This window comes from Condylura cristata, unplaced genomic scaffold (genome assembly GCF_000260355.1).
Source record: "Condylura cristata isolate star-nosed mole 26May11 unplaced genomic scaffold, ConCri1.0 scaffold00018, whole genome shotgun sequence".
In the NCBI taxonomy this organism is placed as follows: Eukaryota; Metazoa; Chordata; class Mammalia; order Eulipotyphla; family Talpidae; genus Condylura; species Condylura cristata.
This window is the reverse complement of record NW_004567119.1, coordinates 8,013,454-8,028,990: the sequence shown is the minus strand read 5'-3', so window position 1 is coordinate 8,028,990 and position 15,537 is coordinate 8,013,454. Positions and strand designations below refer to the sequence as shown.

The 15,537-nt window shown below is 45.4% G+C and overlaps 1 protein-coding gene across 4 annotated transcripts in view; it reads left to right on the top strand.

Moving 5' to 3' along the window:
• The window catches only part of TTC29 (tetratricopeptide repeat domain 29), a 357,304-nt gene that overhangs the window by 333,176 nt on the left and 8,591 nt on the right, over positions 1-15,537 (top strand). The gene's annotated exons all lie outside the window — the stretch shown is intronic.

The following is a 15,537-nucleotide window of genomic DNA, read 5'->3' as shown; positions in this document are numbered from 1 at the left end:
ACACATGGAGTGTGAGCTAAGCCGGACAAGCTGAGTCTGAAGTCACTGAAAACAGTATTGTTATTTGCTTTTAGGCCTGAATTCTTAGGACTCGTTTTTGATTGTTAATTTCCTTTTTAGTATAATCCTGTGCATGTGTGAAAAGTACCTTCATCCTTAAAAACTACATGAACATGACTAAGTGGAAACTGAAAGGATGTGCACATTAAATACAGTGTAATTTTATCATGCCTCGGCGTGCCTTTCGTGGGGAGAACGGAAAGGGGGGGGATGAGCAGGTCAGAAAACCTAATCCCAAATCCAAAAGTTCCCAAACAGGAATCTTGAGTCTTTCACCATACATTTTCCTGAAACCAAAATAAGACAGGCTGTCGTTCGTAGAATTAATGTTTCCAGTGCACCCTAATTGTGTATTGAGCAGTTGCTTGTGATGTGTTTTATCGAAGGAGGTGACTCTTGCTTAGTCGACAGCAGCAGCAGTGAACTCTCACCATAGTTGGCATTGAGACCAGCAGAGAAAAAACATTGTACAGAACCCACAGATAGACTGCTAGACTGCTGAGAGCTTCCTGGATGCGCTCCTACCTCGGACGGCTGCTCCCATGAGATTCACACACCAGAGGCCACATGAGTTTGGCAACTGTGAATCTACTGTCATTAGTTTTTATGAAAAGGATTAAGCTCCATGGATTCAAGATCAGCAGTATTTTTCAGGCAGTCAGAAGCAACTGAGCCCTAACTAAGAGACCAACTGAGAAGAAACCTGGGCAGAGAGAAACTGCGTCACGAGGGAGCACAGGCAGCCCCCAGATGGCATCGAAAGCAGCACAAGGTCATCGATTTGGCAGTTGTTTTATTTAAAATCTGCTAACAGGCAACATTTTTAAAAGCCTTTTAAGGCGACTGTCCATCACAAAGGCATAATTTAAATCAGAATTCTTACAACGTTTCCCAAATTCCTGAAGGCAATCAGTTCCATTCAAATTAGTAACTCAGATAAATCACCATTAATTAGCTAATATAAGCCAGCAGGTGGTTTTGAGCCCTGAGACATTCCCTGGTTATTTAAATTATGTATAGGACATCACACTAAAGAAAGAGTAAGTAAAAGGGAGCACAGAGACAAATTTTTTTTTTTTTTAAAAAAAAGTCTGTTTAGGGATAACACTCAACTGAAATCTCCTGCAACTTCCTTGTACCCAGAGGAATACAAGAGAGCTTTGACCCTCTGACTCAAAAAATAGCATTCACCGACATGCACTCTTATTTCAACATTGATTATGCATGCAATGTACAAAGTGTGCAATGGAAGCTTACTTGAATATTTTTGTTCTAGAAAGATTACCAATTACTAAAGAATAGGAGAGGAAGAATTGTTTTTCATGCATAATTTGTGACACAAGAGAACCTCCTTCATAGTCTTTATGCCCTTGTGTTCTTTAATTGACCTACTCTAATTGGAGTAATTAAGGGTTATTTCCTAGGCTGTGATGGGAAATAAAGACAGGAGGTAACAGCCAGTCACCTAAAACTGTACTTGTAATTGTGTGGTGTGATTACACCACACAATTTGTGTTGAAAATCAGCGTGTCCATATCAAGGCCATTTCTTAAAGCTGCAAGGGGACTACCCACTTACTCTCAATACTGTCTCCCTAGACAGACAGAGTGTGAACCTTTTTGAACAAAAATGATGTTAGACTTCAGATAATTAACTTTTGGACAGAAAGAATATTTTTAGACAAAATCACATGAACCATCATATGTCTAACTCTGTTCATGCTTTCCATAGCACGTGTCATTTTAGACTCCTTAGGTGTGACGTCTGCTTCATAAGACCCCTAAAGCATGAATGTGTCCAATCAAGTACATCCACGTTAAACCCTGGCTTCCCTTTCAACGTGAGGTGAGCGTTTCAGTAAACATTCATTTTTAAGAAGCCCAAGCATCTTTGTGTTGAGGCTTCCAGCAAAAGTCTAGTTCCTGAATTAGGTCGGACTTGGTCCTGAATTGTTCTATGAGCTGCTTTGGACCTCAGATCCGGAAATGGGTCTCTCAACCACAGCAGAAGGGGGAAGAACCAGAGGACCCCAATGGATCAGAGATGGGAGGAATGGAGCCCTCAAAACTCTCCACCTAGGACCATCATCTCAGGGGGCTGGGCAGACATCAACTTTGCTCTTCCCAGAAACGACACATAAAAACTCACCTGGAAGTAGTATTTTTGTTGAAACTGCAGTGACCTGGAAAATACTTCAAAAACCACTGTTTTACTCCATTCACATACTTGGAGCAGGATCAAACTATCCTGGAAACCACATCTCAAGTGAGGGGTCACCCTCCAACCACATAGCTGCACCGCAAACAAATACGTAGCATCATCCTGCTCAGCCAGTCGGGAAATTTAACACCTCTGACTCTTTTTTTTTTTTTTTTTTAATAATAGTTTATACACCTCTGACTCTTACTGCACCTCTCCATCCTTTCTCAGGCACACTAACAGGTCGTGTGTGGTGCAGCCCAGACGGTTCCAGAAGCAAGCACAGCCTTGTTGTTTGTTTCTTGTAGCCATGGCCTTTGATATCTTTTTTTTTTTTTTAAGTTTGTAATAATGCTGTGACTACTGCTGCTCACAGATATTTTATTTATAAAACCTATCCTCCCCCAGGGCTGGTACAGAGGATCTACAAGCTGAAGGCTAGTCTATAAACTACACTCACCCTAGGAGCCTGAGCTGCTTTCTCGAACATCAATGGCCATGCTGGGAGTTGAGACAGAGCGGACTCACTGTGCTTCCCAAGTGCAGTGTAGAAAGCAAAGTATCTCTTTGCAAATCGGCTTTCCTGGTGTGGCACTCCAGACAAAAAGAAATCTCTGGTGTGGTCACCAGAGATTGTTAAATGCATGGCTTCCTCCACCATTAGCACTGATGCCAAAGCAGAAGACGGTGATGATTTTTGGAAACGTAGACCCAACTCTCTGTTAACATCTGAGTAATAAACCTCACACATTGTCTGTGGTGCAGCTTGGGAATATGTTGGAGAGATGTGCCGTGGATGATGATGTCATTGTGCAGACGTCCTGGAGTGAATTGCACAGAGCCAGAGCGTCTGGCTGGCTGCATACCTGGCCTTCGTGGTAGGACCTTGGGGGGAGGGGGGCCATGTCAGGTCGTCTGTGCTGTGCCCCAAGCATGGCAAAGTGATGCGTGACTGTGTTGTATAGCCCTGTGCGGCTGCGCGGTGCCTGGGTGGGCCTCGCCGTGGACACTGGACAGTGCTGCTCCATGAGTAGCGAGAGCAGCGCGCAGGGGTCTGGGAAGGGCAAAAGGAGCTGCGTTTTGTATCAGAAGACCCTGGTCAGGGTGGGGGTGGGGCCTAAAGGCCAGGTTGTCCCTACAGCTGGAGTTGAAGTAGGCGTCCAGCCCCGGGTGAAGTGAGCTGGACTTCACTGATGGCTCAATGGTCCTTGAGACTTAGCTAAACTGCGTGTCACCACTAAAACGGGAGGGGACAGGTGCCCTGCGTTTCCCCTCGCCCTGCCAGCCAGGCGTCCCCACTGCCGCCTTGGCTGCTTAGCTGCCCCCAACCTCCATGCCCAGAGTCCGGCAGTGCTGGTGCAGCCCATGAGGAGGGCTCAGGGCTTCCTCCCTGCCCGCCCGCCTGTCACGGTCCCTTTGTTCCCCGGTGGCTTTGACGCTGCCCGGCCTTGGCGCGCGTATCCTAAGCCCTTCTTTCTCTAGGTTCCTGCCCCGTCTCTGCCGTCCCCATCAGTTCTTCCAACTTCCGCAAATGTCTTCTCGAAACCTTCCTCCAGGAGCCCCAGCTGTGACCACCGACTGGCCGGTCACAGCTGCCAAGTCCGCCGCCCACCCCGGGCTGGTGGTGAGGAGGGAGGAGACCCCTCTCCACCTTGCTCAACTCTTCACATTGGCACCCCAGAATATCGCAGGCGGGGCGCCCCTCGCCCTCCTCACGTCCAGTGCAGGAGCTGCGCAACCCCCGCATCGGGCTGGGCACAGACTGGCAGCCTCACGCTTCCTCTCGGCCCTGGAACAAGACGAATCGAGCAGTCCCTGCCGTCCAGGAGCCCACGCGGGACCTCCGGGCAGCTGGCAGTTGGTGAGGGACGGCGTGTGGCCCCCACAAGCACAGAGCTCGCTGCGCTCCTCGCCGCCCTCCCGGGGGCTGTGCCTTGGTGGGACGGGAACATTGAGAAGGGACTTGGGGAGCCGGACGCTGTTACTGCGCTGGGAAATCTGTACCCGAGGAACCTCTGGGTTCCTCTTCTCATTCGTTGTCTCTGGTGTCTTCGCGCCCCGCCTCCCCTCGTCTGTCTGCTCCCCACAGACACACACTCCTAACACAGCACTGCCCTGGGGACATCTGATAAAAGCCACCTTGGAGCAGAGCAAGAATCACGGACAACCAGGTACACAGGGATACTCTCTGTCCCCACACAGAGGTACTTCAGAGGAAGCCGAGGCTGCCCCGCGCAGTCCCGCCCTCTCACCCCCCAGCCGCCTGGCGGTGCGCCTCCGCACTGAGAAGCAAGCGACTCCTAGAGAAAAGCCGGTCTGGTCTTCCTTACTGATAAATCAGCACTCAGGCTTGTGGAGCTCTGCTCCGCGTAGCGGAACCGGCGACCTGTGCGTCCCGGTGACAAGCTCCATCTGTGCCTCTCATGAGCTGCAAGGATGCAGAGATTTCCCTTCAAGCAAGGGACCGCACGCAGCCTTCGAGGCAGCAGCTCAGAGAGGGCCCCTGCGCCCTTTGTGGGGTCACATGGACGAGATGCTGTCGGGCCTACACTGGCATGTGCCCCTGTGGGCGGCTCAGCAAAGCAGGCAGCAAGTGCCTGTGGAAGGAAGCCCGGTCAGTCAGCCCACAGCGCGCCCCCGGCTCCGTGCAGTCACCCTGAACTCGGGCAAGAACACTGAGGAGCGTAGGACTTAGGAATGGATGGCCCTGGGCCCCAGTATTCCTTTGATGCCGCGACTCTGAAGAGTGTCTCGTGTTCCCGCTTTGTTGTCTTGAAGCCGAGAAGACGGAAGCTGTAGGCAGAGACCGTCTCGGCCCCCCAGGCTGGGTGAGGACCCTCCACCTCTAATTCAGCCTGACACTGCTAATTTTGAAATTAGCGTCTGAAGTGAAGATCAATATCTGTTCCAGGCTTGGCAGAGAGTGACAGGACCCCGCGTGGAGCAGGCCGGCATTTACTTTCAGTGACCTGTAAGTGAGGTGATAGAAACTTGCCGCCCAGGGCATTTAGGCACTTACTCAGATCGAGTCTGACTGGCTGGAGTGCACATGGCCTCCTCCTCCAGCTCCTCCCGAGGCAGCTCACAAAAGGCTTTTCAAGGTTTCTTGGGTTCTTTTTTATTTTTAAGATTTATTTATATACACATATAAAACTGGGGTACAGGCCAGAGGTGCAGGGGCAGTGAGAGGACTCACCAGAGGCAGAGTGGGGAGGAGAGCAGGACAACTCACAAAGTCCATTGCTGAGGGGAGCAGCGGGCTGGTCAGGAGAGGTCTGCCGCGCCGTGTGGCGCCGTGTGGTCACCTCCGGGACAGGCGAGGATCGAACTCATGCTGAAGTGGCTTTAGCTTCTTAGTGCTGTGCTTTAACCCACTGCGCCATCAAGGAGGGCCCTTCTTGGGTTTGTTTTTAAAAGCTGGCGTTCTTGGGAGCGATTTCCACATGGGATGTGGAGGTTTGGCCTGACCTTTCCGGCTAAGACAGAAGGTCTTGGACCTTCAGGTGACGGTCGAGGAAGGGCTTGGGGCCACGGGCTGAATCGCCCTGTGATGTCAGGCTGGAGTTGGCTCAGCCCTTTCAGAAAGGAGGTCCTCTCTGAGGGGGTGGTTTCTGTCATCTGTTTTATGTGCCTATTAACATCGCCTCTGAAAAGACAATTTTATCATTTCAAGATGTGGCCTGTACATGGCCTGATTTAATCTGACCTTTGCCTCAGTCAAGTACCAGAACAACTAGTTTGTTTCAACCAAAGAGTAGGAATGGGGTCCTGAAGGGAAGGGGCAGAGGGCAGGTCATATAGAGATGGAAACCAGCCTGGGGGTAGGGGGCAGATACAGGTGTAGATCATATAGGTGTTGATTTATGCGGTGTGAACCTCGATGCTGTATAACATCATACAGCAATGGGTATTTTTTTTTAAATGAAATTGGAGGAAGGGAAGCAGAAAGAAAACCAAAGGGTGAGGGAAGGAAGATCAGTTTACACAAATGTGTGTATAAACCGTCTTTTTTTCACTCCTTTGAGGTACTTCTTTTCTAGACATAACAAGTATTTACAATGCAGACTGATTGCTGCACTATCCCAGCTGTAAATGAATCTAGTATTCTTTCCTCAGAGAAAGAGACAGAGAGGGTCAGACTTCTCAGTGCACCTTGCACCCGAGTTTTACCGGGGTAGTGAGTTGAAGCCAAGTCTGATGTCTCAGAGTGAGTCAGACTGTGACCAGCCAGATCAACCTCTCCAGCTGTGAGCTCCTCACTCCAGAATGAAGAGGAACATGGGGTAACCGGCCCTTGACATTTTCCAAGATAAGTGAGACATGATTTTTTTTTTCACTAGTAAAATGGGAAAAACTGTTCTGTGCAGCCTGGATGCTCAGAGACCCTTTGCAGAATATGGAAAGGCAGAGGTGGGGGGAGCATAGGCCCCATGGAGTAAGGATTCCCCAGCAGGTAGAAGCGTGACAAAAAGGCACTGCTGGCATCAGGCCACCCAGGTTCAGGTCCTGGCCCCACAGGAGACCAGCTATGCCCTTTGGATCCTGTGCCCTTGACATGCTATGGAATTAGGCTATGATCGAGGGTAATGATATCACCCCAAAGAATCACATGCTAATGCATGGAAACCCACCAGCTTCCCAGATACGGACCCTCCCTCAGCTGAAGGAATTGACCATCAAGCACAGTTTGGTAAGTTCTAAATAAAGGTATCCAGTGCCCAGAGGAACAAAAGTGAATCACCTCATTCATTAGGGAAGGCTTCGCAAGGGACCTTCTCCTGAGTTGTGTTGAAAGCTGGGTTGGAATTCTCAAGTAGCTAATGGGAAGGGTGATCTCAAAGGGTGCAGTTTCGTGAGAAACCTTGGCAGGTTGGAGTCATAGCAGTGAATAGGTACCCGGAACATTCTGGAACTATGGCTGGAACGCGCTGGGTGTGGAAATACAAGTGTGGTGGCAATATAGAAGACAAGCCAGAAATTAAAGAAAGCCAGGTGCAAGAAGCCTCGCGTAGTACTTATTGCAATAATCCAGAGAAGAGACGGTGACCTGGCTTAGGGCAGAGTCAGAAGAAATGGAGAAGAAGGGACTAGATAATAAAGCTCTTCAAATTTTATTCCAAAAAACTAAAGACCCGTCTGTAGCGTCATGTAAAAGTTTCGCGCCCTAGGCCCAAAAACGATGTGTTGGCACTAACATGGGCTCCTTATCAAGATGGCGGAACACATCCCAGGAGCAGCCTGGCTTATGGGAATGTTCACATGAAAATCATTAGTGTAACAGTTCAGTCCCCTCAAGAGTCCTGATTTGAGGTGTTAAGAAAGTCGCTCAGGAAGACCCTTTGGCCGGTGTGTGTCAGTCTTGGGCTGAAAGTCAGCTGATTGTGAACAATAAGTCGTCTGTTACTACAGCTCAATAACCTAACGCAAAGTGGGATAAGAAGGATTCCATTTAAATAATAGGTCTAATAATATTTAAAAATATGCTTCTTAAAGTCCATTAAGCACTAATCTATTATTTATCCAAGAAAAGTTTAAAATTAGGTCTGTGACTGCCATTCTTTCACAAAAGCTCATGAAATTTTTAAATTGTGACATATCTCTGAAGCATATGAAACATATATATTTCATCCAAATATCCATGTATTAATCAAAAGATGATGCCAAATTCCATAGCACGTCAAATCCATAGTTAATTACAATGTTCAGAATTTACCTTCAATTATTAGAATAAATCATTATCAGCTTATAGGTTTAGTCACTGTTCACTCATTCAAAAATTAACTATTGAATAAGTATTGTAAGCATTCTAAAGATCTATAAATGAGTCCATAAGAAGTTTTCATTTTTTAAAAAAGTTTTCAGGTTATAGCAGAATCACGATAGATGCACAAGCATTCAAAGAGCTATGAAAGAGAATTCTGTCTTCATGGGTATATTTTATGGAAGTGTTGACCTTCAAGAATGAACAGGACTCCTTGGCTAGTAGGGTCAAGGGAACAGAAGAACAGAACAGAACAGTCTGGATGAAATGGAAAAGACACAAAAACTATGAGAAGTGATAAAAAGCCAGTTTGTGTGAGCAGACGCTGGGGAAATGAAGGTCAGGTGGGTCAGGTGGAGGATGCTGGGAGTCTGGGGCTGTGTGTTAGTCTTTGCAGAGCTGCTCTAGATTTTGTACAAAGAACCAAAATCACAGAGGAGCCCTTAAGAAAATTAATCTGGAAGAAAAGTATAGGTGGATATTTGAGGCAAGGTCAGAGGAGCCGGGGGAAGACGGCTGTGGCCGGTGATGGGGCTGCGCCGAGCAGCAGCCATGAAAATGGAGAGAAAAGGCCAATAAAAGCCCTTACGTTTAGCTCCTTGAATTATACTTTGTCTTCCAGAAATCTGAATCCTGTTTGTAACGTTAATGGTAGTAAGTTCATTTTAGGTGCTTTGCTAGGCGTTAAGGCTAAAAAGCTGAAACACGAGCCCCCTTTCCAAATACTCTGGTATAATAGCAAGAAATGCAGCATATTAATCCTTAAAACATGAAAGATATCCACAATTAAATTCTATCAAACTTTTCAACATTACATTATTTTTTATTGAGGTAATGTTGGCTTGCGAGACCGTAGAGGATCTGGGGGGACGTAGGTCCTTGAAGCTTTGAGCTCCTGCTTCATTGTCACCCCACCCCTCAACCTGTTACCTGTGGGTGTTTCCACTGTCCACATAACGATCCTTCCTACGCTATCTTCTCTCACTTCCTTGACCTCTTCTCCTTCAGTGATCTGATCTTCCACCGTATCTTACTCATTCCTGTGTTAAATCTAGACCTTTTCAATAGCAAGAACTGTACAGCAGCTCATAAACTGAATTTCAGGTACATCCCAATATCCTCTGATATTCACATCACTTCATTAAGTAAAATAAAATTATGTCAGGACCTGTTGCCCTCATAAGCTGGCCCTGCTCTAGACTTTCCTCAGTTCCTCCCCATCTATATGTACCTCAGGTGTTTCCAAATCCTTCCGCAGACGTTAATACCTTTGGAATTTGGGGACGAGAACCCTCCTTTCCCCCAGGGTGGGCGTGGTGCTCTCAGCCTGGCCGGCCTCTCTGGCTTTGCTTGGACCCCTCCACCGGCACGTTCTCAAGATGGTTTCCTCCAGCTGTTCTCCGCTCTCACTCCACCTGCGGCGTTGGCCTGTACATCATTCCTAACAGCATATATACATGCAGTCATTTCCCCCATCTTGAAACACTTCTTTTAACCTCGCAGTCGCCTTGAATTTTTCTTTTGATATTGTTTGTAAATATGGTCTTCTCACCTTGTCTGGAAGCTTCTTTTCTCAGTAGCTTTCACAAGCCAAATCCGGTAGCCATTTCCCAGGCCAACACATCTGAGCAACTAACACAGACTGACCAGCTCCCTCCTCCAAGTAGTCTCTCTAGTTGCCTGACTGGCTTCTGTTCACCAGCTGCTCTTCTCTTTGGCTGTTTCTACTCTATCTTTTCGATGTTCAAATGTAAGGATGACCCATTGCTGAAGCTTTACTTCCATCTCTCTCCTTTGTGCTCTGATTGTCCACTCTTTTATGATATCATCCAGTTTCATGGCCTTTAAATACCTTCAAATCACTAATGATTCTCAATGTGTGCTTAGAGCCTGGAGTGCGCCTTGAATCATGGGCCTGGAGACGGATATTCCTTCTTGACTTCTCCATGTAGCATCTAATAGACACCTCAGATTCAGGCTGTCCAGGATCATACTTTGCATCACTCACCTCAGATGAGCCCAGTGAGGGGGCTGCTGCCCCAGGATCTCACGTCTCAGTTACTGGGTGTCTCCTCCTTTAAATCTGATTTAAAACCCGGGTGTCATCTTTCATCTCCTCACACCCCATCATATCTGCCAACACACCTTGTGAGTCGTCCCTAGGAAATAACACCCCGTATCGTGGAACTTCATGTTCTCTCCATGGCCACCAGACTCTGGCATCTCTTGCTTGGTGTATGGCAATATCTTCCCATGCCATTATTTTTCTCCACACAGCAGAGTACAACCATCAAAATACAAGTCCGAGGATGTCATTTCTCTGCCTTAAATCCTTCAGATGATTTCCCAGCTCACCACGTCGAGTAAAAGCTAATGTACACATGACCAGTGATACCTCCACCACTTAGTCCTGTAGCCTCTCGGACAGTCGGTCCCCAATAATTGCTTGACACCCCTATATGGGAGCTGAAGTGTATAAAGGAAGCTGGGGCAGACCCTCACAACCTGGTTTGTTACAGTTCGTTAAGTATCAATATTTTTTGCATACTGACCTTATATGTATACATTTGATAATCACTTATGACTGATCATTTTACTTAAAGTTGCTTTCATGTTTTTCTTCAACCTAGTTCATTTTAATGTAACTCAATCTCATGATTATTAAAGAGTTAGCCATGAAACTAGGTTTTTCCAGTAATTTTGAGCATCCATATATGTACGACTTATTTTTAAAACCTTTCCACTCATGAAAGCATAACTTACATAGTGTTTGCCCACATAAAATATGCTGGCTTTGTAATGCCTTTTGCTCCCTGCAATTATTGTCTAAAAGAAGAAGGGAAAGTTGAAGAGGTTGTTCATGTTCAAAGGATAACCTTTATGCTTAACGACCTCTAAAAAGCCAGGGTGTGAGGCTCTATCCAGACTACATTTTTCTTTCCCTCTCCTCCCGTGTGTCACACATATCCAATGCAGAGCTGAGAGGGGGAGAGACGACGTGACACCCTCTTTGTGCTTTAAAACATTGAATCCATGAAAATTGAGATGATTTAAGTAAATCTAACCACCTGACATTAATTATTTCTTTAATCTTAGTTGGTCATAAATTAAGCAATTGTGCATACAAACCTCATTTCTTCTCTGAAGCACTTGAGAAATTGTTCACTGCAAGGTGAACAAACACTAGACGCAAGAGAAAATCCAGTTCTTAAAAAACGGAGTCTTGGGCCCTCCCTGGTGCCGCAGCGGGTTAAAGCACAGCACTGAGAAGCTAAAGCCGCTTCCGCATGAGTTCGATTCCCGCCTGCCCCGGAGGTGACCACATGGCGAGGCAGACCTCTCCTGACCCGCCCGCTGCTCCCCTCAGCAGTGTACTTCGTCGATCTGCCTGTTCTGCTCCCCGCTCTGTCTCTGGTGAAGTCTCTCACCGACCCTGAGCCTCTGGCCTGTACCCCAGTTCTATATGAATAAATAAATAAATAAATCTTTAAAAAATAATAAAATAAAAATTAAAAAATTTTTAAAAATTAAAAAAAAAAAACGGAGTCTTTCCAAACAACGTATTAACCAACTACTCATTAGAGAGTTACCTTGTTGGAGAAGTTAAAAAAAAAAAAAATCATCTGGCATTTCAAACTGATAGCTTAGTCTTAATTATATATCTTTCATGCTTTCAGCTAGACTTTTAAGAGCAGACATATCCCTGCAATCTTTCTTTCAACAGACATTTATTATTCATCTACTATGCGCCCAGCAATATCCTGTCACATTGTGAAAAGTAAATCATAAGCTAAGACTGTTCATTCAGAAAATATTAAGGAGGTATTATCTCTAAGACATCATTCGAGGTGCAGCAGATACAGGGATGAATAGATTACTTTTCCAGAGACAAAAAAAAACCCTGAAATCTGAAGACTACAAAGATGGTGATTATATACTTAAACCACAAAAAGCTTTTCGAAAATGACTTTGTGACCAGGTGCAACTGTGTAGTGTTGGGGAAACGCGCTCCAACAGAGAGCTCTCTGCTTATCACACTTGTGGCCACCAGGCATGCTGTGGAGGAATCTGAGCAGGCCAGAAAGCCCAAGGCTCATTTCTCCTCGGGTGACATCTGCATGTCCTTGCATGTACCAGTTCCCGTCTCAGTGTTTGTTTTGAAGTGCCATAGACCCTCCTCGACTGTCCGCAGGGAACACATGAAGATTCTGTACATGAAACTCTCACCTGCCCCTCGAATCCGGACAGGACGCCGTGACTTCCGATGGCCTCCCTGTCCACCTCAGCGCGCTCGGCCTAAACCAATCAAATTTGAATGTTGCTGCAAACTCCTCCCCTGCGCCAGAGGTGTGTGTCTCCTTTGGCAGGTGCACAGTGGAGCTCTGTTGAACGAAAGACAAATGCATCGGGGTTCCCGGTTGTCAAACACACTGTGCCTTCAACATAAACTGTGCCACAGTTAGAGAAGCGGGTTAAAACTGTTTCCAAGAGTGGAGCAGCATGAATCTGTCTCGTTCATTACCATGCCAGTGAAGTAAAAAATCTGCTTAATCAGAAGAGTGTCCGCTGAGCAACTGGTTTCTTACTTGAGTTGTGCAACACCGATGTCATAATGGCTCAGAGCCTAAGTGCATTTCAGGACTCTCTGTGTGTGATTTTTATTTCTCATTGTCCTCACCTTCTCAGGAAAGAATGACTGATAGCCCTTCCTTGTGATGGCTTGGCTTTTAAGAGTGTTGTTTTATCTATTTTTTATGACCAACCTTATGCTTGTTAAGTGTAATTTTCGCTTTATGTAACATAAAAAAAAAATCTGTGATATGGTGCCCCGTGAATTAACAAGAACAGCTGGCCAAAAGACAAGAAATCTTTTAAAAACGAATGTTCACATTAAATACCTTGGATAGGTAGGTCTTCTGGGGATTTTTCTTTAATGCAACAAAAGTGCTCCATTTCTGTTTTCAGAAATAGTTTCTTTTAGATACTGAGCGCGTCTCAAGTCATATTGTATAAGCAAGGGCTTAGCGTGTACATTAGTATTTTACATCTCAGAGTCTTAGTAAATCCTTTTTTGATCAATCTGATATTGAACAGATCTACATTGATTTCTTCTACACTTGTTTATGGTATTTATTTTGATATATCTAGGATTAAAAGCCAAATTAACAAGTGTAATCAATTTTCTTAGTGATAAAGAAAAGTCCTCCAGTGCCCTTAGATACATTCATCTAGGGATAAAAAACTTAAGTGAAGATGTTGTAATAAATGGATCGATTTATTCAATCACAGGGCATAAAAACATTAGCCCTGGGAAAGCACTTTCCTCCAAGAGCTTTAGCTACTGACTTTCTCTCGTGTTGCACCAAGTGATTTGCATTTTTAGAGAAATTTCATGTCTGCGGTGAGCTCCAGTGAAAACATGAATAAATTGCTTTCTTTCCCTCTTTTTCTGACTTTATGAAGCTGAATCCATTAGGGGTTGAACCCAAGTATAATGAAATAAAGGCCGCCACTCACGTGATGGGAGCCCCGGATTGGATTTCTCGCTGGTCCAAGCTCAGTGGTCCTGGCCTGTGTATCAGATCAGTGGTCTTCAGGGAGATCCCTGTAAGAGGTGGGGGGGGAGGCAATTTTTTTAACTGCTGCTTTAGAAATGATCTCTAGGAGACGAGAAATTAAATGGACAAACAACGATTAAGAACTAAATAGGCTTTCCACAGCGGTTCTCCACCAAGTCAAATAAATTAACCTCTCCAAGCCTGACACAGTATAATTGCTTCAGAGGGGTTCTTGTCTCTCTCCTCCCGTCTCCAGAATCCTCGAATGACTGATTGGGCTTTGGGTCCACATGGACCCTGGTGTGAGTCAGCACTGAGCCAGTGCCAGCTGACAGTGAGCAACTCGATCTCCTCAACCTTGGGCCCCTCATCTGTAAGCACGGACCGTGAGTTGTAGGGGACTTGAGAAGTTTTAGATGTCTTTATGTTTACTACAATATACTTAATTTTTACTTATGATCTCAATATTGCCATGGGACTAAAAGCCAGACAACTCTAACCTCCTTTAACTGAACGTACTGTTTTGCTTTTAATCAATAGTAAATAAAGCAAAGATGTCAAGTGTGGAAACAGTTCCCTAACTAGTGAGCAAATAAACCAGTTTGAGTTTGCTTTTTAAATGCAGATTCTGATTTAAAGGGTCTGGAGTTAGGTCTGAGAAGCTGCATTCCTAGCCAGCTCCAGGTGACACTGCTGTGGTCCGTTGGAGACCACAGCAGATAGATCACCTGCGAAATGGGATTTGTTTTGAGTTTTATGTCTCTTGATATTTATTTTTATGGAAATTAAAAAAGAAATCCAGCCCATCTGAGACCAATCAGGTTTTGGTGGAGGACTGTTTTTCAAGGAAGGAATTTTCTAGGATGTACTTTGTAGTGAGAAGGTTCATATTTAGTCATAATTTGGAAAAAAAGGTCAGCATTCAAAGGAAGATTCAACTTTTGCTGAAACATCAATTGTTATATCTTATTCCTTAAAAACAATCTCTGCTGTAGTCCTCAGTTTTAACATTGTCTGTGTATTTTCCAAATGCTGTTGTTTTTTTATAAAGGCACCAGAAGAAAACATGCAAATCTATCATTTAGGTTCATAATTTATATATGTGCACATTACATTTCATATATTGAGTTAAAGAAAAATTAGACTTGGAGAGTGATAATAAAATGGTTATTGCTGTTAATCCACGGACGCATCTGCAGACTCATCTTTGGGGAGATGTAGGAAGGGCCATGTTTGCAGATGGCTCTTCAGAGACAAGGACATTCCCATTTTCAGATCTGGAGAATGGGGCTTTTTAAACCTTGGGCTTTTTTTCTTTTGAACCAAAATGGTTAAAATGAAAGTATACACCCAAGTATAAAAATCAAAGTGCTGGCTGATACCCATTTTTTATTATTTTACATATTTTTTACATCATTCTTCATTTTTGTACAATGTGTGCCTTTTCATCTCGGTTGTAATCCGCGCGGACTTCCCACCACCAGCTCACCCGTGCGCCATCACCAGAGTCCTGAGATCTCTTCCCACCCTGCTCCTCCCCCCCCATCCCTACAACCTTGCAGATGGCCTCTGTCTTACAGTTGTTTGTCGATTGTGAATTTTACTTTTCTCCAATTACTTTTTTTTTTCCAGATCCCTTACTTTCCTCCTAAAAGTGAAACCATCCAGTATTTTCCTTTTTCTTTCTGGCTTATTTCACCAAGTTTGTTCAATATCACGCATCACCAGGGAGATGCAAATCAAAACCACAATGCGATACATACTAGTGAGAATAGCACATAATAAGAAAACTGGCAAGAGGGGCCCTCCCTGGTGGCACCGCAGGTTGGTGCCTCACTGTGAAACTAAGCCAATTCGTGGCTGCTTTACTGCGAGTTCGATGCCCACCTGGTAAGGCTGCCCACATGGCACGGCAGACCTCTCCTCACCCGGCTGCTGCTCCCCTCAGCAGTGGACTTC